This window comes from Hippocampus comes, unplaced genomic scaffold, assembly GCF_001891065.2.
Source record: "Hippocampus comes isolate QL1 unplaced genomic scaffold, H_comes_QL1_v1.1 scaffold226, whole genome shotgun sequence".
NCBI classification, from domain to species: domain Eukaryota; kingdom Metazoa; phylum Chordata; class Actinopteri; order Syngnathiformes; family Syngnathidae; genus Hippocampus; species Hippocampus comes.
Window position 1 is genome coordinate 353254 of NW_017805477.1, and position 25904 is coordinate 379157.

General features: G+C 47.4%; 1 long non-coding RNA gene across 2 annotated transcripts in view; it reads left to right on the plus strand.

Annotated features, from left to right (window-relative positions):
- Positions 1–25904, plus strand: part of LOC109519156 (uncharacterized) — a 44242-nt gene that overhangs the window by 8555 nt on the left and 9783 nt on the right. For both annotated transcript variants that reach the window (XR_002168888.1, XR_002168887.1), the window contains exons 3-4: positions 19112–19278; positions 24110–24249. This is a non-coding gene — a long non-coding RNA (uncharacterized LOC109519156). The remainder of the gene's footprint in view (positions 1–19111; positions 19279–24109; positions 24250–25904) is intronic.

Sequence of the window (25904 nt, forward strand, 5' to 3'; positions counted from 1 at the left end):
AGGACGAGAAAAGTGAGGATATTTCGAAAGATCTGTGACTGACAGGGTCCTGAAGAAACCCCATTCTACGTTTGCGCCATTTGAAGCGGTGGGGCCAGGTGTTCTATTTATTTTTTGTCACGGAGCCCCAAATCTCTGGCAATCCCCGATTCGCACAATACTGTAAACCATGAGTTCGATACATGCAGGCTTTTTATTTAATTTTCATTCCATTTACATTTTGGGAAGGAAGATGATTTGTCTCACGGTTATTCAATAGTTTTGCCCTCGAAACTCCATCATGGCATCTTGTCCTTTAGTTTTCTTGTTGTCTTTTTTTCAAATTTCCACTCCTCATTCTTTCCGGATCCTGCTCACTCAGACCCTCCGTTCTGGTGTCTGAGCCGTCAGCCTCCTCTTCTCTAGCCGCTAGGGGAGACTCAAAGCAATGGTGAGAAGAAGAAGGAAAGAGGGAGTCGACGTTGAAAGGGGTTGGTGCAGGAATCGAGAGGGTTTTTTTTTTGGGTGGCGGGCAGTTCAAAGGAACTCCCTGCAGCCTACATAAACCACCCTCAATTGGCACAAAGAGGAAACTCAATTTGCAGGGAGCTGTGTACTTTTTATAGAGGAACTTTTAGTCATTAGGCCACATGCCGCATCTCACTCGCAGAAACAGGCGGCATGGCAGGAGGCCGCACCGTGCCTCTTCTCCGCAGGATAACAGGACAGAACACACACACACACACACAAACACTAGCAAAAAAAAAAAGTCTCTTAATGAGTGCCCAGTTAGTTGTGTCTTCAAATGATGTCCTATTTGTTCAGCATCGCAGGGCAATCTGTGTTAACCCTTGCACACAACCAAATCTGCTTCGAAGGTGTAATCCTCCCTTATATGCGCGTAGCAGTCTCCAGGCGGTCATGTATGTTTGACAGAGGGTTGGAATAATATGAGTCAAGAAGAAATGACACGTGATCTTATCAGAAAAAAAAAAGCTTCCAATGACGGTAGTAGGAGGAGGGGCTTCGTGGAGCCACCCACTCCATAAATAGCTCCGGAACGCATATGACAAAGGCTGCCATTCATGCGGTTGGCTTCTAACATTGCTCTAAGGTTGGATTTATCTCGATGAATCCGTCACATATCTACACTCCCAGAAAGGAATCAGAGCGTTTAACCCCCCTCGGTTGTCATTAGTTGGAGGGTGGGTGGGTTAGTGGCGGGCGGGCGGTGGATGCACGGACGGAGGAAGGGGAGGGTGGGAGAAGAATGAAAACAAGTCAAAGTTGAGGAGATAAGCATCGGGCTCCTAAAGCCATTATCTGGCCCCGGTCTACTGTTGAGTGTCAGCAGTCACACCCAGGTCCAATTTAGCCCGCGGCTGTTTGACCTCATGCACTCTGCTGACATTTCCATTCAGATGAATGGCTCTTCGCTGCATGCTAGGAAGTGTCCACTTTGACCCCTACCTGCCTCAGAATTCCCCCCATTATTAAGCGGGCTGGGGCAACACCGTCTAACCTGTATTCTCCTGCTGAGCCCCTTTTTCTCTCACCTCTGAGTAATCGTGGTTATCAAATGAAGGCAGTCCCAATGATGGTGAGTTTAAATGACCCAATTTATTGATTTATTTGTTTATTTCTGTGCTCCCATTATGAAGAAGTGGCAAATGAGCGGGGAAATACTCAGAATAATGTTTTGTAGGAGGTTTGTGGATTTGCAAAACCAAAATTCCAAAAGCACCTTCACGGGTGTGCTTTAGTTAACCAGCGCAATTAGCAAGAATACAAGTAAGAAGTCGAGGGAAGTCTGTCATTAAATGACACCCCCCATCGCCACCCACCTTCATGATTAATTAGCTGATGTTAGCGACGAAATGAACCTTCCCTGTGTCCTTAATGACCCTGGTTAATCTTTTAAAGAAACTGGGAGGGGGCAGCCAGCCAGTTAGAGATGCATGAGGGTAGAGCGGAGTTTCCGCAAGAGGCACTGGACACTCGTAGTTATTTTATGCTGGACAGCTACGGTGCACTTCAGCTGAATGTTAAGTGGTAACGCAAACACATCGAGTCAATGATAGTGTGTGCGCGCGTGTGTGTGTGTCTGTGTGTGTGTGTTAGATAATCCCCTTTTAGCGCCATTAAAAAACAGGCAAGCACATGGCAGCCGGCATCTGACACCAAGTTGAGCTGGTGAGGAGATTAGCGCAAAAGAAAAGAGGCCCTATTATACGCCCTGTTGCATTATTAAACACACCTCTATTTTATTCATTCTTCAGCGGAGTACATATTTGTCTTGGTAATTTTTCCTAAGCCATGATGAAGCAGAATTAACCACTTGAATTAATCATGGGAACTAATGCTTTGATACCAGGCGTGGGCCCTCGCATGCGGCCAGCTGCGCAGGCCGGGGCTCGACTGCTTCACAGCAGAAGTGCCAAGCATATGCTAGCTGGAAGGAGGAGGGCCCGATAGCGTGGCCTGGGTGGGCAGGGAGGAGGTCCCCACGGAGCCCTTCACAGCCAAGCACAATATCCTCCTCCTCAGACGCGTGCAATGACTTCAACACTCCATTGTATTAAATATGAATGAGCTTCCCTATTGTCTGGGCGCGGGCGAGCGGGGAGACAGTGTTGTCGATTAGCCACATGATTAAGCAGACGACACGGTAGGGGCCGCCGAGGTAAATAAAGGCCGCCTTCTGTCATTTTCTCGTCCCCAAGGGCCCCCTCCGCCGCCTCCCCTTTCCCTCCTCCAAACTTAAAGCCGATTGACGGAAAAAGTGATAATATATGGGCGTGAAAACAGCTGAGTGAGAGAAGGCGGGGAGATGAGTCGACCGGGAAGTGGCTGTGAAGTAAGCGGTCCGAAGAGGTGAAAAAGAAACACTTGAAAATAAATATGGCGATGGCGAGCAAGTGTTAGGGAATAGTGGAAGAAGCAGAGAAGAAGTGAAAGCGGGGCCTTCGATTAAACAGGCGGGCTAATTCAGTCACGCCTCATGTCAGGTGTTGATTATCACGTTGTTTCATTTGCATTTGAAAACCCACCACCCCCCCCAAAAAAAAAGACTCCCTCTTTGCTGCTTTGTGATTGCTTGACCGGGCATCTGCGCAACATTGTTGCAAAGCTCCCCGTCCCATCGGTTGAGCGCATGAACCCGGTCACGGCTGTTCACGCTGGGCCCAGGGTGTCAAACGGTTATTAGTGGCTTCGTTTGGCAGGAATACAAACGGCGGGGAAGCTAATAAGGAAAGGGAATACACTGATTTAATCCGTTCCCCCAATGAATCATTTTGGGGTAATATGTCACACGCCACAGACAGCACACGACGTTACCGACGAGCCCCTTCAATATTCACCGGACGGCGCTCAGCACACGGAGACCTGTTTCATAGCGGCTCAACTGTTTGAATCTATTTGCATGTACTCCTCCCACAACGCCAAAAAACAACCGGCTATTTAACAAGCTTGGCAGGTGAAATCCTGAGGGCGCCCAGTTGGGAGATCAGCTTCCGCATCTTCAAGCTTGCGTTCCTTTTTCCACGTGCAAACCTTTCGTAAACAAGGCCCATTGTGCTGATCAAATAGATTAGACCACCCAGTGTAAGTATGGCCACTTCCTTGTCTTAAAAAAATCGAAATTGAAAGAGTCCACATTAAAGCACTTCCTCATGATGCTGGATGGCCACATTATGATACGATGATACGTAGTCTTTATGTTTGCCAAACACTGCATGTACCTTATACATTTATATGGCAAAACGTATTTGCAAACTTGCAGAGAGAATAATGATCATAATAAAAGATAGATGGCAACAGCTCTGGTGGCAAGCCACAGTTGCAGACTGCTGATCGCTGACAACTTCGGATGGTGCAGATCATGCGCCACCATAGGTTCAAGGTGACCTTTTTTTTTTTTTTTTTGCCCTAACACAAAACGATATCATATTAATGACTTGCACACAGACACATAAATCTTTTTTTTTTTTTTCCCCCCTTCCTTCCTGACTCGCAATGGACTCGGTCGGGGCCAGTCCGCGGGCCACCGGTCCATCGTGATCGACCGGTTGGGCATCCCTGCTCTACAAAATGCAAATACTTGGGATAGCGACAATATCGACATTTCAAGCTAGGATCATAACTGCGTCACAACAGACTCTGAAATCCGTCATGGTACGTTTTGTCCCACCTCTACATCCATGCACGTATGGCTCGATTCAGTTTGCACATACATGAAATCCCAATGTAGTTGAGCAACATCCCTTGTGGGGGATCTACGACACTTCGCTGTAACTATGATTTCCTCTCTTTAATGATATCAAGCAGCTAACCTTCGTCGATCTCCTGTCAGGGATCCCACTCTCCCTTTGCAGCCCCCAACCTCCCCTCTTTATCCCGATGCGGGACATTCAGGTAACTAATCTGCCTTTAAATATGTCTCCAAGGAAGCGCGGCTAATTAGTATCGGAATTTACTGCCTTCACTTTTATTGACTTGTCCTACTTCTCCGATAATTAACTAATGAGCAAAGTAATGAGCTATGTCGTTCAGTCGTGCTGTTCAATTAGGGTGTGGAATCAATTATTGAAAATAGTTTCTGATGCCAACGTCTGTTGTGTGCATGCAGACAAGGGGACATCAGTTAAGTATCGAGACCCTTGACCGAGAAGCTGAGCAATGAGCAAAGTACGGCTGTTTACGCTGTTGTAAAAGAGGACTCGAACCCCCTCCGTTCTGTTTTGTTTGTTTGTTTGTTTCTCGCCAGTTACATGACCTTGAAACAACAAATGCTACCGTGCTGATGAAACACAAGCGGCGGTTACAGCAGACCACTTAAATACACGACAACGGTGCTTTGCAGGAATCCCGTCGGAGCCCAAATGAGGTCTCACAGTAAACAAACGTGTCATTGAGGCATTTCGCAGCTGAACAAAAACATTGGCTTCATTATAGAAAATTAATTAGAGGAACACATTCCCAAGTGCTTGGGCTGATAATGAACGCTATTTCGTCAGGCCACTCTGGTCTGACTCTCTTTGATAATTACGTGTACGCCCAAAATCAATGCCCCTTATAATGAAATGCGTTATGATGCATCATGTGGTTCCGGCTTATGTGCACGAGAGGGCGGAACGTTGAAAGACGATCACGCTTTCACCGTTTTTGTGATCCGTTTGCAGAAGTTGTTTTTTTTGTCATTAATTTACTGTACTGTAAAACAGTACAGTGAGAGTCAAGAAATATTCGACAACCGCTGGCCGAAATGAGGATGAGAAAAAAACGAGCCATGCTTGGAGAAAGAAACAAAGAAATATGGCTCGTAACAATGGACTTGCATGCATTGCGTGGCCTTCAGGAGTTCAACTTTGACGTCCTTCCATTCATACAACCTTACTTCAGTGTTTTTCTCTTTGTATGACATTCGGGGACCAAAAATAGATCCTTGCCCGATGAAGCGGTACGAGGCAGTAAGCGCAAAAGAGAAGAACGCATGGCGCCCATTTCAAAGTGGCCCTCTCATCCTTCCCTTTTTGTTCTGTGCGCGGCCCTCAAAGGAAATGGTTTGGGCAGCCCTGTTTTCTAGACTCATCCAAACACGAGGCATACCAGCAGAAGGCAAGCCAAGCGTCTGCAAAAGAAACCCCACTGCTCGTAATAATGATGAGCTCTGACTTCATTATGTTCTTCTGAGTTGATTTCCGTGATTTAGAGGAGTCACAGTGGCACGCGCATGAGATGGCCTCCAAGGTTGCTGTCAGGGGGAATTTCCTGTCCTCGGCTTTAGCGTCTTTCCGGGAGCGTGTCACATCGGCTCAACGCTGAGTGGCGGACACCAGCGCGCACCCCTGGCAAAGGGAATATGAATAGAAGATCGATTCCACCAAAACACATCCAAGCATCGGAGACTATTTTCTGGGCGCCCTGCGTTCTTCTCTTTTGCTACGTTGACATAAAGTCAGTCAAGGAAACAGTTCTAGATCATTTGTTTTGTTGGGTTCATTTCATCGGCTTTCTCTTCAAGGTGTTCGAGGCAAATAGTTGATTCATTCACAAAAGGGGTTTCAAGAGAAGTGGTGGTGTTCTTGTATTCATTTATTTGGATCTTTGAATGTAGAGAAAAAAGTTTGGCAAGATATCAACACATTCCTTAGTAGTCATGGCAGTGATTTTTTTTTTTTTGGACAGCCTCTCTGCCCACCTTCACCCTTTTGAACTAACCTTTGACCCACCTCTAGGAGGGCGTCTCCCCCGCAGCGTTTTCATCTTGTTCAATGGACTTTTTTTTTTTTTTTAAATCATGCTAACTAACATTGCGTCAAATGCTGCCCACTCGGCATCCATTGCATCCTGCATCCTCCCATCTGCGGCCCCTTCTCAAGGTTTCACATTTTTCTTGCCCTCAGTCTTTCCTTGCCCTCCTGGGGGTTGAAGTCAGGGAATGTCAACTGTGGGCATGTCAAGGCCTCTTCTCAGGCTCTTTTTGGGGTTCAGGGCTGTCAAAATAAACGTGTGACTTGACATGTCAGATGTCATTCTTAGTATTTTATTTTTTGGGTTCACGTCACGGGCCGCAAATGGCCCCCGAGCCGTAGTTTGGACACCCCTGGCATACAATCGCTTCTTGGCGGAGCTCTCATGAGGCAACCAGGTGCCTCTCAACCGCCAAGCATATCCGCAAAGCCGACCGGGCTGCACACGAAGGACAAATGAAGGATTACGTTGACATCCACCTAAACGCCGCGAGCGCACAAGCCAATGCGCATTCGAGTACGTCGCACATCCTCAACGCAGGTGCGCAACAAAATGGAGCCGTGGAAATGGTTCCGAATAAGAGATTTGTCTGGCTGCAGAATATGATAGATTCCTTGCGGTCCCGAGTATAGAGCCCATCTGACACATTGCTTTGTAATCTCCCGTGTTGCATACACACGCCGAGCTATAGGAGAGATGGAGATAACGCGCCTCCCCGTCAACCGCATTTGTTCCTCTGATTACATCCGCCAGAGAGGAAATAAAACAACAGATTATGACACCAGAGAAAGCCTGAAGCAAGGCCCAATGTCTTCTATTCCCCTCTTTTATTGAAGTCTTGGCCCAACCTTATCACCATTGCTTCCATTTGAATAGTATGACATACATGCCGGCCAAAAGAGATGGCGATGTCCTCATGCATTAATATCATAAAACAACTCCTGTTTTGAGCGTGCGCGTCACACTTTCTCCATGCCCTCACACTCTCCTCCCTTCAAAATGTCGTAAATGATTCCTATGACGTTATCGTCTCAGAGCGGCGTGACTGAGCTGCCTCTTGTCAAGCTTGCCCCAAATGAAATGAAGTAAAATACGATCAAATCAAATCAAATAAAAGGTCTGCTTGACAAGCTTTGACAGATCACCGTGAACGGTGGGTGACCAAAATTAGCTGTGTCTTCATATTACCCAACCCGAGCATGCAAATGATTGTCACGGGTGCTGTGGCGCTGCTGTATGTCTTCATCTGTGATATTCGGGGGTGACTTCAAGCTTGCCACAGTCCAAGATAATTGTGACCTGCAATGAAATCTTTTTATTCAGTAGTAATAGTAGAGCAAAAGTGCATCCCCCCCCATCCTCAGTTTATGATCTTCTTATTGTCATACTCAGTGGAAATTTTGCATTCATCAAGCAAATGAATTCCTCGCTTTCAGATGACAAACATGGAAACAATTGCAGGCCCGACCATGATGTACCCTGTTGAGCTGATTAACCGTTTGCGCACTTTTCAGGTCCAATGACTCGTTCATTTTTAACCAAGAGTGGGAACCTTATCTTTAAGAACTGTGAAGATGTTTCTGTCACCGTCACTTAAGGTCTTCTGAAATGACTTTGTATACGTTGACATAATGGCAATGCAGTTTTCTAACTGCGGTGACCATAAAAAAGACAAATAGTATCCTCCAAACTCCACAACAACAAATTGCAACACTTTCTTTGCACCCCTCTTGCTCCCCCCCCCCTAACACTCAGCACAACGTCCTGACACAAAGAGACACATACAAAGAAGTCAGTTTCACTCACGTACACACACACACACACACACACACACACACACACACACACACACACACACACACACACACACACACACACACACACACACACACACACACACACACACACACACACACACACACACAAAACAAATAAACAAAAAAAAATTCAGAGGTGGTCAGCATATGTCCAGTCAGCGTACGACACCTTGCAAGACAACTGTCCCAAGCAAGCAGATTGGCTCTCTCTTGCAGTTCAGGCCTGGTGTGTGTGTGTGTGTGTGTGTGTGTGTGTGTGTGTGTGTGTGTGTGTGTGTGTGTGTGTGTGTGTGTGTGTGCCTGCCCATGTCAAGTGCAATGCCAGGCAAGTGAAGAAGAGGCAGAATAGAAGGAGAGCTGCATGGGCAGATTTTGGTGGTGCCGCAGGGTGTGTCCACTCGGCACCGTAAGTAGCAACGTGACAGACCTCAGACGCATTTTGGGAGGAGGTGGGGTCGGCCGTCCTCGGCTCAACGCGGGTGCAGGTAACAAAGTGTGAGACGGTTCTTTTCTCAAAGAACTGTCTCTTAGAACACTTTAATGGGAAATGTGGCAAATGAGAGGAGGATATAAATACAGTATTGTAAAATAAAAAAAAATTAAAAAAAACTCAAAAAGTTGAAAAATGCACACAAAAATATTGTGCTTTAAAAAAAACAAGGTGTGTTACTGCAAGTACAGCAAACTTTTTCACGTTTTCAATTATATTGTGCTATTTATTATATCAACGGAGGTGCTTTTAAGTGTAGCAAAACATGACTAATATGGGTAAGGACCAAATTGTAAACGATTATAGACGACCATCTTCAGCATTTTTTCTCCTGACGGACATTTTGGGAAATAAACAGTGACGCAATACGTTCATCGCTCTCATCATCTTAATTGCTTCCGTGCTGGCTTTCTATCTGCAGATATTAACAGGACTGACTTATTGGGAGCTACACACACCTCTCACCGCGCTGTGACCGTTGTGACTGCAAATGCGTCCGATCGTAATAAGCTGGCAAAGTTTACCACAGCTCATCAGTGGAATTTTGCTTCTCTGCTAAGCTGTGGAGAAAAAAAAAACCTGACATGCTCGAAAAAAAAAAACTGACTGCAACGTGACAGAATTAAAAAACATTTTTTTTCCTAAAACGTTCTCTCCACGGCGTTCTCGAAATCAAGGCAGAATGCGCGATGATACGGCACATCGCTTGATAATGTGCAGGTTGGAGCTAATGGAGATGACAAGAATGACGGTATCCGTCTTCTTCGCGCCCAATAGTATTTGTCAGTGGAGCATAATCATACAGTCAGCACTCAGCACATGCTAGCCATGAACGCGTCGCGCGTTATGGTGCTTGCGTTCCGCTTTCCGCACCAGCCGTTGAGCCGTCCAAGTTAATCACTCCAAACAGCATTACAATTAGTGCAGAGTGGAGACAAACATCCATCTCCTGCTCTATCTATCACCATTTTTCCTCCCCTATGTGGTAATATTCCCCAATTAAAGCATTATTGTAGCCTACTTCATCAAGGGCTAAAGTAATCAAGATTAATCTCAGTGAGCTGACACGCGCTGTTTGCTAAGGAACACACAGAACAATCGCTCTGGGCGAGCATCATTAGGAAATGCAATAAAATTGGGCAAAGTGATTATATTTCAAGACTGGGGGAGCAAAATAAAAACACAATTTGGGAGGGCTGCAATTATGTCGGCTACACATGCAGCCGTGCAAAATGTTGAGGATCGCTGTGTATTTGTACATCGGATTTAAGATTGCCTCGTGGCCCGGCCGGTATTCCTCCGATCAGAGCGGGGATGACGCTCACGGAAAGTGGAAAATGGCACGGCAGGGATGCCTGAATATCCCAATCATAATCCCTCCACGTTTTTTAGAGTTCTTTTGAAGATCCTCCGATTTGTTTTCCAATTGTGAAATGGCCCTTGCGATTTTCTTTGTTTTCAAAGTGACACGGCTCTTGATTGCTGAGCTACCGACCTGCCGTGTGAATTCCATTTGCAACATTGGAGACTGTACGAGACGACGGCATAAATCTTGGTTCTACTGCTTGGTCGCATCTAAATTATTTGCGAAAGAGAGCGACGTACAGGAATTAATCCTTTGCTTCTTATTTCTTCGCGGCACCATAAATGCATCGCCGAAGCCAACGTCCTCCTCGTCGTGATAATTTGCACAAACATGTCACGTTCGAGTGATGCAGGATTACTTGTGTCGTCTTCGCCGGTGTGAGTCAACATCGCTTTTCGCTCCAGCTCCGACGCGATGAACGTGTTATGAGGCCTGTCACTCTCTGATTTGCTTGGCCAAGGACAGAGGTTTGCTACTTTATCTCCCAGCAGCGTATTGTGCGTATGCAGCCGCATCATAACAGCAGTCATGTCTTGTTACCTGGCAACCGTCCCGCTAGCCGGCTATAAGGCTCCTGTTCCGGCGCGGGGAGCCAGTTTTAATCACCTCGCGAATATCCAGCGCTGGAAACAGACAGGGCCTCAGCTTAATCTTGTTAGCACGACGAGGCCGTTTTCAGATATCATTGCTAATCAAATCATCCCAAAGGCTTTAAGCCTGTGGGTTTTGGTTGGTGGATGTGGTGGACGCGGTGGTGTTACATCCAGCCAGTGTGTTTGTGCATGGTGGGGAGAAGGGGGGGGGTGGCGGTGTCTGTGTTTGTTTGCTGGGATGCACGCATGTGTGGATTCACAGCATTTCTTTGCAAAGGTGTTGCCCTCAGCTCTCTATTCATTGCGCATGCATGCATGCATGCATGCATGCATGGAGCCTCACAGCTTCAACTCTCTGTATGTACAGTATATACACACATTCCTTACCGGTCTCCTCCAAAACCTCATCTTTGGTCGCAAGCTCTCGCTTCAATTCAAAAGGCTCCCCCACTTCTCCCAGTAGATAAACCTGCATGTTTTTTATTTTTTTTAATAGCCCAGAGCCACTCGCCTGCACCCAGAGAGACTCCCCAACCCAGGGCCCAAGAGAGCCTGCACAACAGAGAGAAAAGGAGAACAAAGACAACCTGCAAAGTCTTAAAAAGTTAAAGCGTGTACTTTGATAGCCTCGGCCTACCTATTGCGGCGGCGCTGATCCGACCCTAGGGAGACTGACAGCACCGCAGAGAAAGAAGGAAAAGACAGAAGAAGTGGGCCACGCCAAACTCTGCTGCTTCTTTGCCTTTTGCTCATATCTACACTACTCTTACATTTTTGTGCGATATGTGCAAAGGTTTGATGGGTTTGTCGCCGTCTCTGCATCAAGAGTTCCCGCGTTAGCGTATTCGTCTTGAAATAAAATACTGCGCGTGGAAGCCAGTAGCTGTGCGATAGATAGTGCACACTGATCCGAACGGTTGAATGCAGCGATCATACGCAATGGGACAAATGTCATTTCCTCTTGCTCATTTTGTCAAGAGATTTCATCGCTCATCCGGGGTTTTATTTCTGGCTTGCGAGCTCAGCCGTGCAAGATTTTACAAAATCCCCGGATTGTGCCTTATTGGTACCATAATGCGATTCAGTGGGAGAGAGAGCAATTCTTAAAATGTGAGACACCAAAAATAGCGTGGGAATTTGAAAGAAAAAATCATTATGTGGGACTTTAGGACTTTTGGATATGACATGTACTCCATTCTAACAACACATCACACCGCCCACATCACAATACATATCCTGACCATTGCTAGTCTCCACCCCTAACCGGAAGTCTGGTTGTAGTCCAAAGACGGACCTGCGAGCGGCAACTTGGCAAGTCCCCAAAAATGACACTCTCGCGAAATGCTGAGCCTGGTCAATCGGATTACAGTGTCGCAAGAATTTTGGAAATGGAATGATGGGTGATGAGAAAGTGAGGTTTTTTTTTTGTGTCAGAGAAAATCTTTTTTGTGTCGTATCGCATATAAATAAAAATTGCTTCTTTGACAGGACATCCAGTCTGTCCTAAAATACAAAGAAGATGAAAGAGCGAATAGCGAATTGGACGGATATTCGCTAACATGCACACGAGCAGACACAAAACCCCCCTCCTCCTTGTGTTATTAAATTTGCCAGCTAATTTTCTCTGAGGGTTCGCTGTAATTAATGGACCGGTTTAGAAGGGCCAGTGAGACCTCAAGCTGCCGTCACTCTGCCTGTTCTTAGGGTCACTCATGACGGGCCCCTCCAAAGGCCCCGCCGGGCCACCCGCAGTACAGGATCCCGCCCGCCGGCCCTGCCATTCACGTGCCCACCCAGAGACCAGGCGCCGTCCGTCAGGGATGGACCGGCGACGATACGGAGCCAGAGAAGGACCGAATCCCCCTCAAGTCGTTCGGATTGTGCTCGTGACCGCCCATTCACATTTCATCGGCAGGCCAGCTGTTAGACTGAGCTGAGGTGTGCGAAGGCCTGAGGCCCCCCAGCCTCGAAAATACACCAGAGGGAGGTTTGCGGAAAAAGAGCACAGTGGCGACCCTGCAGACACCACAACACGCAAAGATTTGTCGCTGCGTCTGGGTCTCCTCTGATTGGAAGAAGCCGCGTAAAGGGGGAAGGATTTCGATGTGACACTTTCCAGTGCCCGGATGTGCAATCATATGTGCAACCCATACAAAGGACCCACATGCCGTTAATGAATCCCCCTTTTGGAATTTGCTTGTATTTTGATGGCTCTGTGAATGTCCTGGAAAAATGCCACTCCAACTTATTGGCGCGGCAGTACGCACATTTCCTTCGATTTTTCCTCATTTACCTCGTGTACAGCGGGATATTTCGTCACTTGAATTTTGACCGTACTTCATGACTTGCTCGGCGTCGGACAAATCTTGTCCTTTTTCCTTGATCACTGTACACATTGGTTTGACAGTACAACAGCTCCAACGGGATCAAGGAAGCACCTCTGAACGTGCATTTGCCGACAAACGATTCTGTCCTAAATATCTGAGCCAGCATTAAAAGTGGGGGTAGTTGCAGTGTCCAGCTGAGCTCATATGTAGACATCATTTACTGGGATAGTCTGGGGGGGTCAGAATAGATCTTGACAATCAAAATAATAGACAGCAGAGGAGGACGGAGCCGATGCATGAGAGTGAATACAGTATGTCTGCCCTCTTCTGGTCACCGCCTCATCATCCACACACGCGCACACACACAACACAAAAGTATGAAAAGGTGGTCACTGAGGGTGGGGCCAACGCTGAGGCAGATAGAAAGACTTTGAAGGTGGAGGTGGTGAAAAGCATAACAACAGCTGCTCCACCTCGAGCACATGGCAGACCTGGAACCGAGCGCACGCGCACAAAATGAACAGCAATATCGCAACTGTAATATTACTATTTGTTATCATGTGGGAACGTCATCATTCCAATTAAAATTGTTTCTGCGGTGGCTTATTATCCAATTCCCTTGTCACGGGCGCGCGGGAAAAATATAATTTCATATTAGGCACCTCATTTTCATGTGAATATTAATCCAATGGTATTTGGAATTACCTTGATAGCTCAAAACCCCGACCATATTCAAAATGTGATTAAACAACGCTGCCATATTGTGCTCGTTCTCTTATTAATCAACCGACGGCTTGCCGTTGACGGAAATAAGAATGGCAAATGCTTTGCTTTTTGTTTCTGGACTGACAGCATTGTAACCAAACCCATTAGCGAATGGAAATTGACTGCAAATGATCGTATTGCTATATGTTACTAATTTACTGCCGTGCTGGCTAATAATTGCGTTTGCCGTGTCATTTAAAAAAAAATAAAGCCTTGAATAAAAGCATCGTGAGTTGATTGCCTGTACCGCTTTGTGAATAAAAATCGCATTCATTTGAGCGCTTGCCTGGCAAAGAGCAGCTCTGGAGTGTGTGTGTGTGTGTGTGTGTGTGTGTGTGTGTGTGCGTGTGCGTGTGCGTGTGCGTGCACAAGAGACAGTTTTCCCAGGGTCCACCTCTGCCTTGAGGTGTTTCTGGGGCAGGTGTGTAGCCAACAGGCAACGGCGGACTAGTTAGCCAGCACTGGAGGTGAGAGGTTTCATGTTAGAAGAGCTAGTTAGTGCCGGGAAGGATTAGGGTCTTGATGTCAATCGTGAAATCTTCTGAACTGGTGTTGTTGGGTTGGGTGGGGTGGGGGGGAATTAAAATTGGTCCCACAGAGGTACACACGTTTGAGGTTATTCAAAGGCCTTGGGCAACAATTCAAGGTAAGGTAGGGAACGAATGAGAAATTGTGTAAACAACAGGCGGGTGGGGGGGGGGTGGGGGGGTGGGGGCTCCAACCATGCATTGGAATAATAGCGTGCGCATGAAAAAGTACCACACTGAGATGTTACAATATATCCACAACATTACGACACCCTGGCAATCGAACGAGCGGCGGTACAACAGCTGCACAAACATCGAATATAATTGAATCACAATTTCAAACGGCGATTGCATTGAATCCTATTAAAACGCGCAAGTGGACATAACGTTGTGGCGGGGGGGTTTTTTTTTTTTTTTTTTTAAAAAAAACAACAATTTATACTAATAATAATGCAGATGAAAGGGGAAAAAGTTTGGCACAAGCTGGACCTCTCGAAAGTGGATCAGGGGAATCCCATGGAAACTTGCTCCATATCAAATCTATCCCAAATCCCATATAAGGAAAAAAGTCAAGCCAAATTATATATCGACTTAATGGGTACCGAGTCGTAAAATAAATGCAAGATTACTCAGTTTAATTCTGCTTTAGGCTTAAATGAATCTGTCATCCGGTTAAGTGAATAAAATGCCCTTTCACAGAGCCACGTTCAAGCTAGAATGCAAACAAAGATCATTTTAAATGGACATTGTCTTTCATATTAAACGGAGAGAGGCTCACATTAAATCGAGAGGGTACCATGGAGCAAAAAAAAAAATTGTTTTTTTAAATCTGGGTGTCGCTAAGGAACGAACACACCAGGAAGGTTCATTTCCGTTTCTCTTTTCAGTTGATGATGAAGTTGGGACCCTTGAACCAGTTGCAGCATCACTCGGATTCTGTATTTCATTTCAGGACTTCCGTTCTCTTTCCAGTGTGACCCCGGTGAGAACATTTTCGGCCCAAGCTTACATTTGTGACCTAATTTGGGCAAATGCGCATCAGCAAAATCCCATACGGACACACTCCGAAACGCCGTCATTTCATCCTCCACAAACGGATACAAAGGCACAACATTTTACAAAAACTTCACAACGGTGACCAAGGTGCCGGCAGGTCCTATTTTGCCCAAAGCGCCGAAGTTTCAGCCCTTGGTTTCGATGCAACGACTCCTTAAAAAGATGACTGAACGGTTCCTTTCTGACAACTCCAGTTCCACCTTTGTGAGTTGCAGTGCCGGGCGGGTGCGTGCTGACGTGTTGCTTTTGACACCGTGCCAGTCTTGAGTGCGTATGTGCGCGCCAACGGCTGAGCGCATCCACCTGCCCTGTTGATCCATGTTTGTGTTTGCATGTGCGCGCCGTGCGTGTCTGATTGCACGTGTTCCTTCTCACCTTTGTGCACAGACTTGTGCTCTTCCGCCTGACTCTGCAGCGTGTGCGCTCGTCTTTTTATTTTAGATGTGCCACCTTTACCTTGTAGACATTTGGGTTGTTCCGCACAAGATAATTGATAGCGTGAGCTCCTTTCGCCTCACTCCAGTGCACTGTGTGTGTGTGTGTGTGTGTGTGTGTGTGTGTGTGTGTGTGTGTGTGTGTGTGTGTGTGTGTGTGTGTGTGTGTTTTCCCCCGGGTTCTCAGAATAAGCCTTGTCCGCCTCATCAGACGGTGTGTCTGGGGGCATGGCTGTAGGGTGGGCCTCCACTGTAGGGACCGTGGGACCGACAAGGGACAATCACTGCTGCCTCGTAGCTGCGAGGAAGGAGACAGACAGAGCCTGCATGCATGAAAAGAGCTTCAAAAAATAGGACATATTCTGCTCTGCACTCCTTATTTCGTGCCCACCCCGCCGCCCACCCCCCAGCTTCATCTCCTCATTCGATTTTCATAATCCGTCCTTCCTCTTCGGAAGGAATTTCACAAGATATCACCTTCCATGTGTGCGTTTTAGTCCTTTTTTTTTTTTTTTTTTTTTTTTAAAAAATTTTTTTTCAAAACCCTCCACTTTTCACATAATCGGGGCCCCTCACACCACAAGGAGGGCTATTTTTTTTTTTTTTCTGTCAAGTCTTCCAGGAGGATAAGGCTCGACCTACCACAATGAGGTTGGACAAGATAATTACCTCCACCAATGTTTGTCTCTTGGTGAGATGACTCAAAAGTTTGTGCTGGATATTTATGGGAAGGTTTATCAGACAGATTGAGATGATTTACTGTATTTTCGGATGGATCGTGCTTATTACCTGTACCGTGTTGCCAATTTCATTCTTTCTTTTTTTAAATTTTTTTTTAAAGTTGTTGAATGAAATCAATAACTAATTGTTAAATGCACTGCGTGATGAATAGGAGAAATAGGCCAACAATATTGCGGTGCAACACTGATCCTTCAAAATTGGCCGTTCTTGTTCCCGTTATTCAGTCGCAAAAAGCAACAGGCCGAACATTGCAACAGCCGCCAACATTTTTCAGCTTGGCTACCTTAGCACCAAGGATAGCAACTTGGCCTGGCTTTTTCTGTCTGATGTGATGGTTTGACTTCACGAGCCAGAGCTCGACACGATTTTTCAACAGCATACGAATCCATCGCGGCTTCGGGGATGGCGGCATCACTCCAGAAAACACCTTTGGGAGGAACCGCAAAGTGGGCGGCCAGCTCTGCCCACTGTCCCTACAGTGGAGATCATTTTGTCCGAGAACGTGTTTGAAACCTGATTCACTGTAGAAAGGAATGCAGTCTGTTATCGTTACGACCGCAGTCTATCTTTGCTCAGTGTGACGCAGCGTGAGAATTTGTATGGGCAGGCCCGCTGAGCGAGGAGAAAAAAGGCTGCTTTTGGGTGAGTGGATAGGTGGGGGGGGGGGGGGGATGGAACAACGCAAAAGACGTCATCACGGCCACCGCTCCTCCGCTCTCGGACGGAGGTGACGATCAAAAGGATTGCGGTCACGACGATGAGGCCTGCGACCGGACGGGCGGCGCCTCAATCCGGTTGGCTCTCGTCGACGTTCATGCCTCCACGACAGGCACCGCGTGGCGGGCAAGAGATGGATGTTTCGCACTTCCTCATTCCCGTCCGCACACTCGCACGCACATCTTGACATCATACCAACGGCTGTCTGCATGCTGTCATTGCAAGGATGACCAAATCCCCAACTGGAGGTGGCCCCTTGGTACCGGGACCAAATTGAACACCTTCAAAAAGAATCTTTCAGCCCGTATCGCACAATGGATCAATCAGTGAGCATCTCCACTTGAGGTCATTCGTATACTGTACCGTAAATTAGGGTTGATATACTCCCCCCGACCCAAAAAAAAACAATAATAACAAAACTGCCCACCATTCTGCCCTGCCCCTCCCTTGAGGATGTTGGCAGGAACAAAATCCTGCATTTAGGGATGACACAACACAGTATCACGCTGGAGCCTTTTTTTTTTTTTTTTGGACCCGAGCCTCAGATCCATGTCAATAGAAGCACAGTCTGGAAATTCCCGTCCCGGAGCTGCCACATGTCATGGATACCCGGACTGTCACCCCCTCACATTTACCCAAACAATGGCACACGCACGAATGCAAACCAATACAATCAATGTACATTGTTATGATCAAGTATCATATAAAAGCAATGTGAGGTCATGGAAATGCAAGACGCAGTCTATACAATCTGATACAAATGAATACCGGGGTGGAAAATCCCACCACTAAAATCATTGAGTTTTATGACCCGAGTGCGGATGGTGATTTTTGTTTGCTTTGTTTTTTTCTTTTTTCTTCGACAACCTTCACAGCATCAAGCGAGTGATCTTGGATACGCTACGTTGAACTCCTTTCAACGGGAGATTTTCCCGCTTCTGATCGACGTTGTCAATGGAGCGTGCTGCCATCATGAAGTGCGGTTCAGCATTTGCCATTCAGGGCTTCCAGAGCGGAGGCGCCATGTCCCACGGCTCGCTCGCACTCTCAAACAACAATAATGGCCCTTTCCTTTAACCCCTTAATATATGTTAATCCGGGGGATGTCAATGGGGTTCTCTTCAGACTGTTGCACGGGCCGTCAGGAGCTGAGAGCCCTGTGAGGGAGCAAGTCGAGTGGACAGACAACAGCGCTTGTATTTCCTTTAGGAGGAGAGGTTTTGATCAAAACAAAAAAGGCGCATTGTTGATCGCTGCTGCCATTGCCCGTGTGAGGATGAGAGGGCCAGGGTGAGTCGGTGCCAGCGTTTCATCCGGCCGCTCGGCCGGCCCAGGCCGGGGTTTCCAGTCGGGAGAACGCCATGAATATTTAAGACCGGCTGAAAAGAAAACCCCAGGCCCCTCACCCGGCACATTGGGGTTTCGGCCTCGCCCAAGGGACCTCCATCTGTTTGTACCTTTGATTTCTTTGTCGGTGTATGGAGCTCTCGATGCATCGATCAATACAGAGCTGCCGTGTGGGTTTTAGTGACATGCTCCAATCCACGCGGTTACTGGAGAAATGAAGTCGAGTTTTTCCTGCGTTCAAAATGGCGCGGCGGCTCATTTTGCGCCGCCCGCCCGCAGCCGGGCCGATCGATGGAGCGATTGACGTCTCTCGTCCGTATTTTAACTGCAGTTGCGGCATTTCGCCGCCACGGAGGCGCCATTTCGATAGCAGCATGCTGGAAAGACCTGACGCAACTACCGAAGAAGAAGCAGCGACTCTTCCACGCTAGTCGATGCTATCGGCGTCCTGATTTTCCCCGCCGGATGAAACAAACAGGTAAATATTGCCAGCTTTGTTTTGCATTTAAGCATGTCGTGGTTATTGAAATAAATGTTTCTTTCGTGTCAAAGGAACGTTTCGGATTTTTCATGTTGCGGATACGGCCTGGAAAACCAGCCACTTGTGTAAAAAGCAACCTCGCCTCCAATCAGCGGCATAGCGCAAAGCCAACGTGTACGTGGTTGAAGCATTCTTTTTTTGTATTCCTCTTTCCAGATCGTCCCAAAAAGACACGAGCCACGCAGCGGCAAAATGAATTCACCTGGCTCGGGAAACGTCGAGGAAGGCACGCGCTGCGATTCGTGCCAAAAGCAACGCCTCCCAGCACAGCAGCGGGCAACGACGACCTCCCTTTTGGTGGGACAGCCATCGACCAACTGCAGGTTGGACACGTTCAAAGAGCGCGCTCTTGCAGCGCACGTGGACACGGACCACCACGCGCACGTAGACGGCTTCAAAATAATCCATGCTTTACCACGATAATAGTCCTATTCTTGTTGGAACTCTTCACGTTTCCTGTAACAGAAGTTGGTCAGTTTCGAATCCCAAATCCACCGGGGTGTGATTATGACGTGAAATGCGAAGTTGGCCAAATACCTGGCCTAAAGCTCGTGCTATTTTTGGACACTAATAGATGCGCGTCTGGTCGCGTTAACGTGAACAGAAGTACACAGAAGATAGAGTTTGCAATATCAATGTCGTGTCCGGATAAGATATCAGGAAGGCTCGCTTTTGAAATGTCTCCGACTCCTCCACATTGGTATCGCTGGAGTGCTGAATGTCCCGAGGTACCGTACGGGGCAGTCTTAATAAACGAGGTATCCGGTTTGGGGCAGGTGACTCGCAGTCGTCAAAGGATAAATCGTTTTTTTTGTTTTGTTTGGGGTGTTTTTGCGCGGAGTGCCGTGTTGGTCCTCTTTGCATTCACTTGCTTGTCCACGTGGATTTTCGGCACGGGGTGAAAGGGAAGGGACTTCTTCGGAGCTTGTCTGCTCGCTCTTTGCTCCACAAGGGCCAATCTCAGGTCATCGCCTCTCCAGAAGCAATTTGTGTCATCACCGCCACATTGCCCCGCTTCCCTGCCGACGTATTAAATGGCCCGCCCCGACCAGATCCCACCTTCTGTCTTGATGCCACCCCGGAACAGAAGTTGGTCAGTTTTGAATCCCAAATCCACCGGGGTGTGATTATGACGTGAAATGCGAAGTTGGCCAAATACCTGGCCTGAAGCTGGTGCTATTTTTGGACACTAATAGATGCGCGTCTGGTCGCGTTAACGTGAACAGAAGTACACAGAAGATAGAGTTTGCAATATCAATGTCGTGTCCGGATAAGATATCAGTAAGGCTCGCTTTTGAAATGTCTCCGACTCCTCCTCATTGGTATCGCTGGAGCGCTGGATGTCCCGAGGTACCGTACGGGGCAGTCCTAATAAACGAGGTATCCGGTTTGGGGCAGGCGACTCGCAGTCGTCAAAGGATAAATCGTTTTTTTTGTTTTGTTTGGGGTGTTTTTGCGCGGAGTGTCGTGTTGGTGCTCTTTGCATTCACTTGCTTGTCCACGTGGATTTTCGGCACGGGGTGAAAGGGAAGGGACTTCTTCGGAGCTTGTCTGCTCGCTCTTTGCTCCACAAGGGCCAATCTCAGGTCATCGCCTCTCCAGAAGCAATTTGTGTCATCACCGCCACATTGCCCCGCTTCCCTGCCGACGTATTAAATGGCCCGTGTCTTATTTTGAAAAGACACGTGAAAGTGCATCCGCTTCCTCCTCTTTTTCTCATTCTTCTTCTTCGTCCTCACACCCTCCACTCTACCCCCCCTCCCCCCCATACTCCAGCTCTCTCCTCACATCAGAGAGTGTTGGATTTTGACATCTGCCTGCAGGAGCAGTGACCCATGAAGTAATTAGAGGAGGAATCTCGCCTTCTCTTCCTCCGATCCCTCCCACCCTCCGTCTCCATCTTCCCCCCAACACTCTGTCTGCTTGGAGCCGGAGATCATATAAAAAAAAAAAAAAAAAGCTGGTTATGTTTACTCCCTGATCCATTTAATTTCTGTAACGAGGGCCGAGTCAGGCCTCATCTCCTTACCGCGCCGTGCTTAAGCCGGAGCGATTGGCGAGAGAGGCGCCCCGGACCCCCGAGGGGGTACTGTTGAGCTTCAACCGCATCGCCGGGCTGCTGAAACGAGACGGGCACCTAACCGGATTATCTCTCAAGCAGTACAGGTGGAGGATCCCGACTTCAAACGCATACACAGGCAGACCGACGTGCGTACATGGGCACACAGAGCGAGATGCAACTTGACACAATTTAATGCATCGTCAAAAAAAAAAAAAAAAAAGTGCTGGAATGAGACATCCATGCAATGAATATGAGTTTGTTTGTGCATGCTGTAGAAAAAGAGACTGCGCTGTATGAGATGAACAGACACAACCCGTTGTTCGCTTCGTTTTCGCAGTCGGACACCCTCGCCGGTGGCATGCGGATCAGGGCAGGGGAGCCCGATACGCTCATCGCGACGGACCGGTAGCCCGCCGACTGGTCCCAAGTCTATCGCCAGGGGTCTAGGGGGTCCGACGAGTGGACCGCGACCCCATCGGCGACTGTTGCCGCGTAGCTTTTCTCGCCTGCAATTCACCGATGGCACTGGCAAAGAAGGGCAATGTGGAGCGCCAGGGGAAGCATTTTCAAACCCTCTTGAGGAGAAACGGACAATGGTTACGACAACGTGCTCAGCCATTTTTGCTCAAAGAAATGAGAAAGCACTTTGGGGATTTGCCCCGGTGACGAAATGAACAAGTCGTTTTCAGAAATTCAAATGCGATCTGGGAAATGTCCCAATGCAAGTGAGGGGGAAAAAAACCACGGGATGCTCTTTTCTCTTACCTTGTTCGCGGGTCATGTCGGGAACGCCGTCCCACTCCTGTCGCTTCAAAGAAACGCAACAAAGGGCCCAGCTGAAGATGTACCAAACCCCCACTTGGAACATTTGTGGCCCTGCCGAATCATCTCATATCCAAACATTTCTCTCCCCCCTCCCGCCCCACTTTTGCTTTCTCTTCAAACAGGCCAGCCCTGTTATCACCCTTGCTTCCTCCCCCCCACCCCCCAACCCCCTTCTTGTCACTCCTTCCTCCTCTCTTTTCTTTCCCCGAAAGCATGAGAACGGAGCTGAGGCGATTAAGGAATCCTAGCCTGGGCTAATCACCCCGGACTGGAGAACTTCCGCTACGCTGATTACCAAGGAAACCATTAAGAAGAAGAAAGTGGCTGGATCTTTCATCCTGGTCGGCCAGGCTCAGGGGAGGTCAGAGAGGGGTGTGTTGGATAGGCCATTTAGCCTTCCTGTTCTTATTATTCCAGCATTTCCTCTATCTGGACTCAACACAACTCCAACTGGCGGGCTCGGGGCCTGTCTTTAGCCCTCCCCGTGGCTCCTAATCATTGCCATACCGCTGTCCCCGTCCTGCTGTGACGTCGACATGAGAAATGTTCTCACGTGCCGATTTCCCCTCGCAACCGCTCACCTGCTGTAAAAAAAAAAAAAAAAACAAGCAACAATTCACCTCGCTCGTTTGAAAACAGCGCTGCGCGTCACAAGCCAAACTACAGTGAACTACATGGAATCAGAAAACATATGCGCTTATATTTTTGGCACTTTATTTCTTGATTTATCTTTTCGACACATAACAAGCGTGCGCTGCTGGTCACAAACAAGAGTGTCTCACGGGCGCCGTCGCAGATGGTGTCCATGACATGTTCTCCGGCCGAGGGAGGAACCTTATTTGTCACATATGCTCGGTCGCAGGGCAGGCGTAGCCCGAACCGCCCCCCCCCCTCCCTTTAACCCCGCCGCCTTGATGACACATTGACAAGCGAACACGGAGCTGCCGTCACCTGCTTTCTTGCTCAGGCTACTCTCGGTCACTCCCCTCATTGTCCCATCGTGTTCATCCCTCCTCTGCCATTTGTACAAATGTCCTGACGGAGCCCGGCTTGAAAAAAATTCAAAACGGCAAGGGAAAGGACTCTAAGTACAGTCACGTGGCAAAGCAGGTTAAGGCCAGCGCATGTCTCCGAGAGTTAGAATACAGTCGCTTGGACGTTGTCAACAGCGCCCGTCAGACTGGGTTTCAATTGGGTGGCCATCTTTTGATTTCCCAAAAAGAGGAGCGACTGAAATGATATTCAAAGTTTTTCAAGGATGCCATAAGTGGTAACGCTAATCCGGGGGCGTTCAAACTTTTAACCTTTGAAAATGAAAGCGTGACGGGGCCACTTTGACATTCGTCAACTATTTCAAATGCGCTAAAGTTTGTCACCGAAGCAATTTTAGATCGTTTGGATTGTCGAGTTCATTTCATCCGCTTTCTGCTAAAGGTGAGAGGGCAAATAGTTTTCCATGTTTATTTTTTATTTTTTGGGGGGGGGGCAACAGTCCTCTAAGTTCACCGAATAGAGTTTGGACAGCGCTGCTCTAATATATTTAAAGTAGGGCTGCACAATCAAGGACAAGCATGCACCGCGCCACATGGCTGCTGCGCCATGCAAATGTCGATATCATTGCGATCGATATTTAACAACAGACAAAAGAAATGACTTCTTGATGATGCCGTGAGAGAAATCAGGCGAAAAATAAGAAGGCCCAATATATTCGGTATCGAAGTTCTTCAGTGTTCGCAATGCACTCAGGTACTGTTCTCTGATTGGAAGGCGATGCGCATTTCAGGTTGCATTTTATTGGTCAATGTTCAATGAGAGCAGCCAATTCCACATGAAATTATTACGCGTGCGTCACTGGTACGATGAGGATGTTTTTGTCCAGAAATGCTGCGGCCTTTACTTCAAGCGTGTCTCCTTTGTATGGGTAGAAATGAAAGCAGAAACGCAACAATCGCTCTCTTGATGAGCTTGACCCATAAGATGACAATGTTCAAAATCGAGAATATTGAGAGCCATTCCAAGTGTTTGATGATACATGACAATATATGTGATATGCGAAAGACTCCACATTTCTTCAGCTTATTGTGCCCCCTGCTGTTACATTAGAGGATTGCATTGAGAGGCAGGAAGTGCTTCATGTTGATCCCGGGCCACAAAGCGTGACGCGCATGCGTGGCAAGAGCTTTGATTTCTTCTCATGACTCCTCGATTCCCATTTCGAAGTCGAAACGGTACGTGGCCACGACTAATGTGTGTTTGATGTCTTTCAGATGCATGCAGGTGTGTTGCGCATTGTGTCGTCGGATATTTTGCTGGTCGTTTTTCACCCCAAATTGGTGTCCGTCAGCGATGGACGCGTGGACAATGAAGGCTGTTGAACATCGGTCCACTCGCAGAGTCTTTTTCTAAGGTAGGAAGCAAACCTGACGACTTCACGGATTCCGCCCATCGCGCGCCGGCTCGTTTTCAACGAGGATTCACTGTACACTGCAATATTGTAATCCCTATTTTAGGAGGAAGATTTGACCAGATTAAATCCATGGTTCGCTTTACAATAAGGTGTTCCGATGTCAGGCTGCTGATGCCGGGCTAATGTCGCTTTGGCAAAATGGCGAGATCAGGGGAATTCCTTGTCCTTGTCATTATTGCCCGTAACCCAACCTGCCCTGCGACACTGTAACTGCACGCTCTGGTTATGAATCAAACCCCAGAGTGTTTTTGCCCTGTAGAGTGACTCCACGCCGGCTTCTTGTATCACCCACTGCATTCCTTCCAAAAGTTGTAAAAAAAAAACGCTAAAAGGCACCGGCGGACAAATGACTACATTTCACTAGCGCCCCTAGGGGAACACAATCTGGAATCGGTGGAAAGTGTCGGGAGGAAAAACAGTGTGTCCCGTTTCTGTAACCAAGAAGGTGTAACTAAAGCTGCCTTTTGTTCCTTGACAAGCAAAAAGCCGCTCGCTCGCTCGGCCGACCGATTGTTAAGAGGAGATGTTTGGTTGATGAGCTCATGGCACACCATTTGAACAGTTATCTTTGACCACAGATACAAACGTATGTACCGGTTAATCTCACACACAGAACAAAGTAAGGCAAAGTTAACGGCAGTCAAATATTACGATTAAAAAAATAAAGATGGGTGGGGGGGTGCTCTTTAATTCAAATTTGGGCCCGCACATTTGCTACAGATTGCGTTTTGAATTGACCGGACTCATTGAAATAATCACCGTATTCCTATTTGAAGCGAGAACTTGCCTTTTTCCTCCCAACGCAATGACAAGAAGGCATCTTAAGCTCTCCTGGCAGTAAAAAAAAAAAAGAAAAAAAAAAGGCTGCCCTGGTGGTCTTAGACAGTCATCATTTTCTTACTTAATGATAATGGACACCATGTGGCCTCACAGAAAACGCAAAGGTCTGTATGGGGTAAGAAGAAGAAGAAGAAAAAAAAAAAAGGAAACAATATTTATGTTTCCCCAAAGAGCTCGTATCCGGAGATAATCTGCCGTATCCTGAGAGAATCTTTAGTAGTTTCTACACACCATCTGACATGCAATTAATGGCAGAGAAGCTGACATGGTCAACCAAGGATATTTGTCCCGTCGCAACGCCGACGGTTTAGGCCGCCTCAAAAAAAAAAAAAAAAAAAAAAAAAAAAAAAAAAAAAAAACGAGCCAATAAAGTCTTTTGCATCTAATTATGGGCCGCTAGAGTTCAACAAGATATAAAGCAACTGCCACCGGGGCTTAATGTGGCTCTGCGCTCGCTTTGGCTTGTTTCATTTCCTCCTCATTGGGGATCTTAATTGACTTTAATCTTGACCTAACTCAAACACAAGCAATACGAAATAAACTTTTTCCAGTGTTCATATCCGGCCTTAAAGCTTGCTGGACATATTACAAGTCACTTACTCAAAATGCTCGCGCCGGCAAAACAACAAGTGTCTGTTGCTTTTGAATAGGATACCTTCCGGGCCACCTGAGATAAACAGAACGTAAACTGTGTGTGTGTGTGTGCGTGTGCGTGTGCGTGTGTGTGTGTGTGTGTGTGTGTGAGTGTGTGTGTG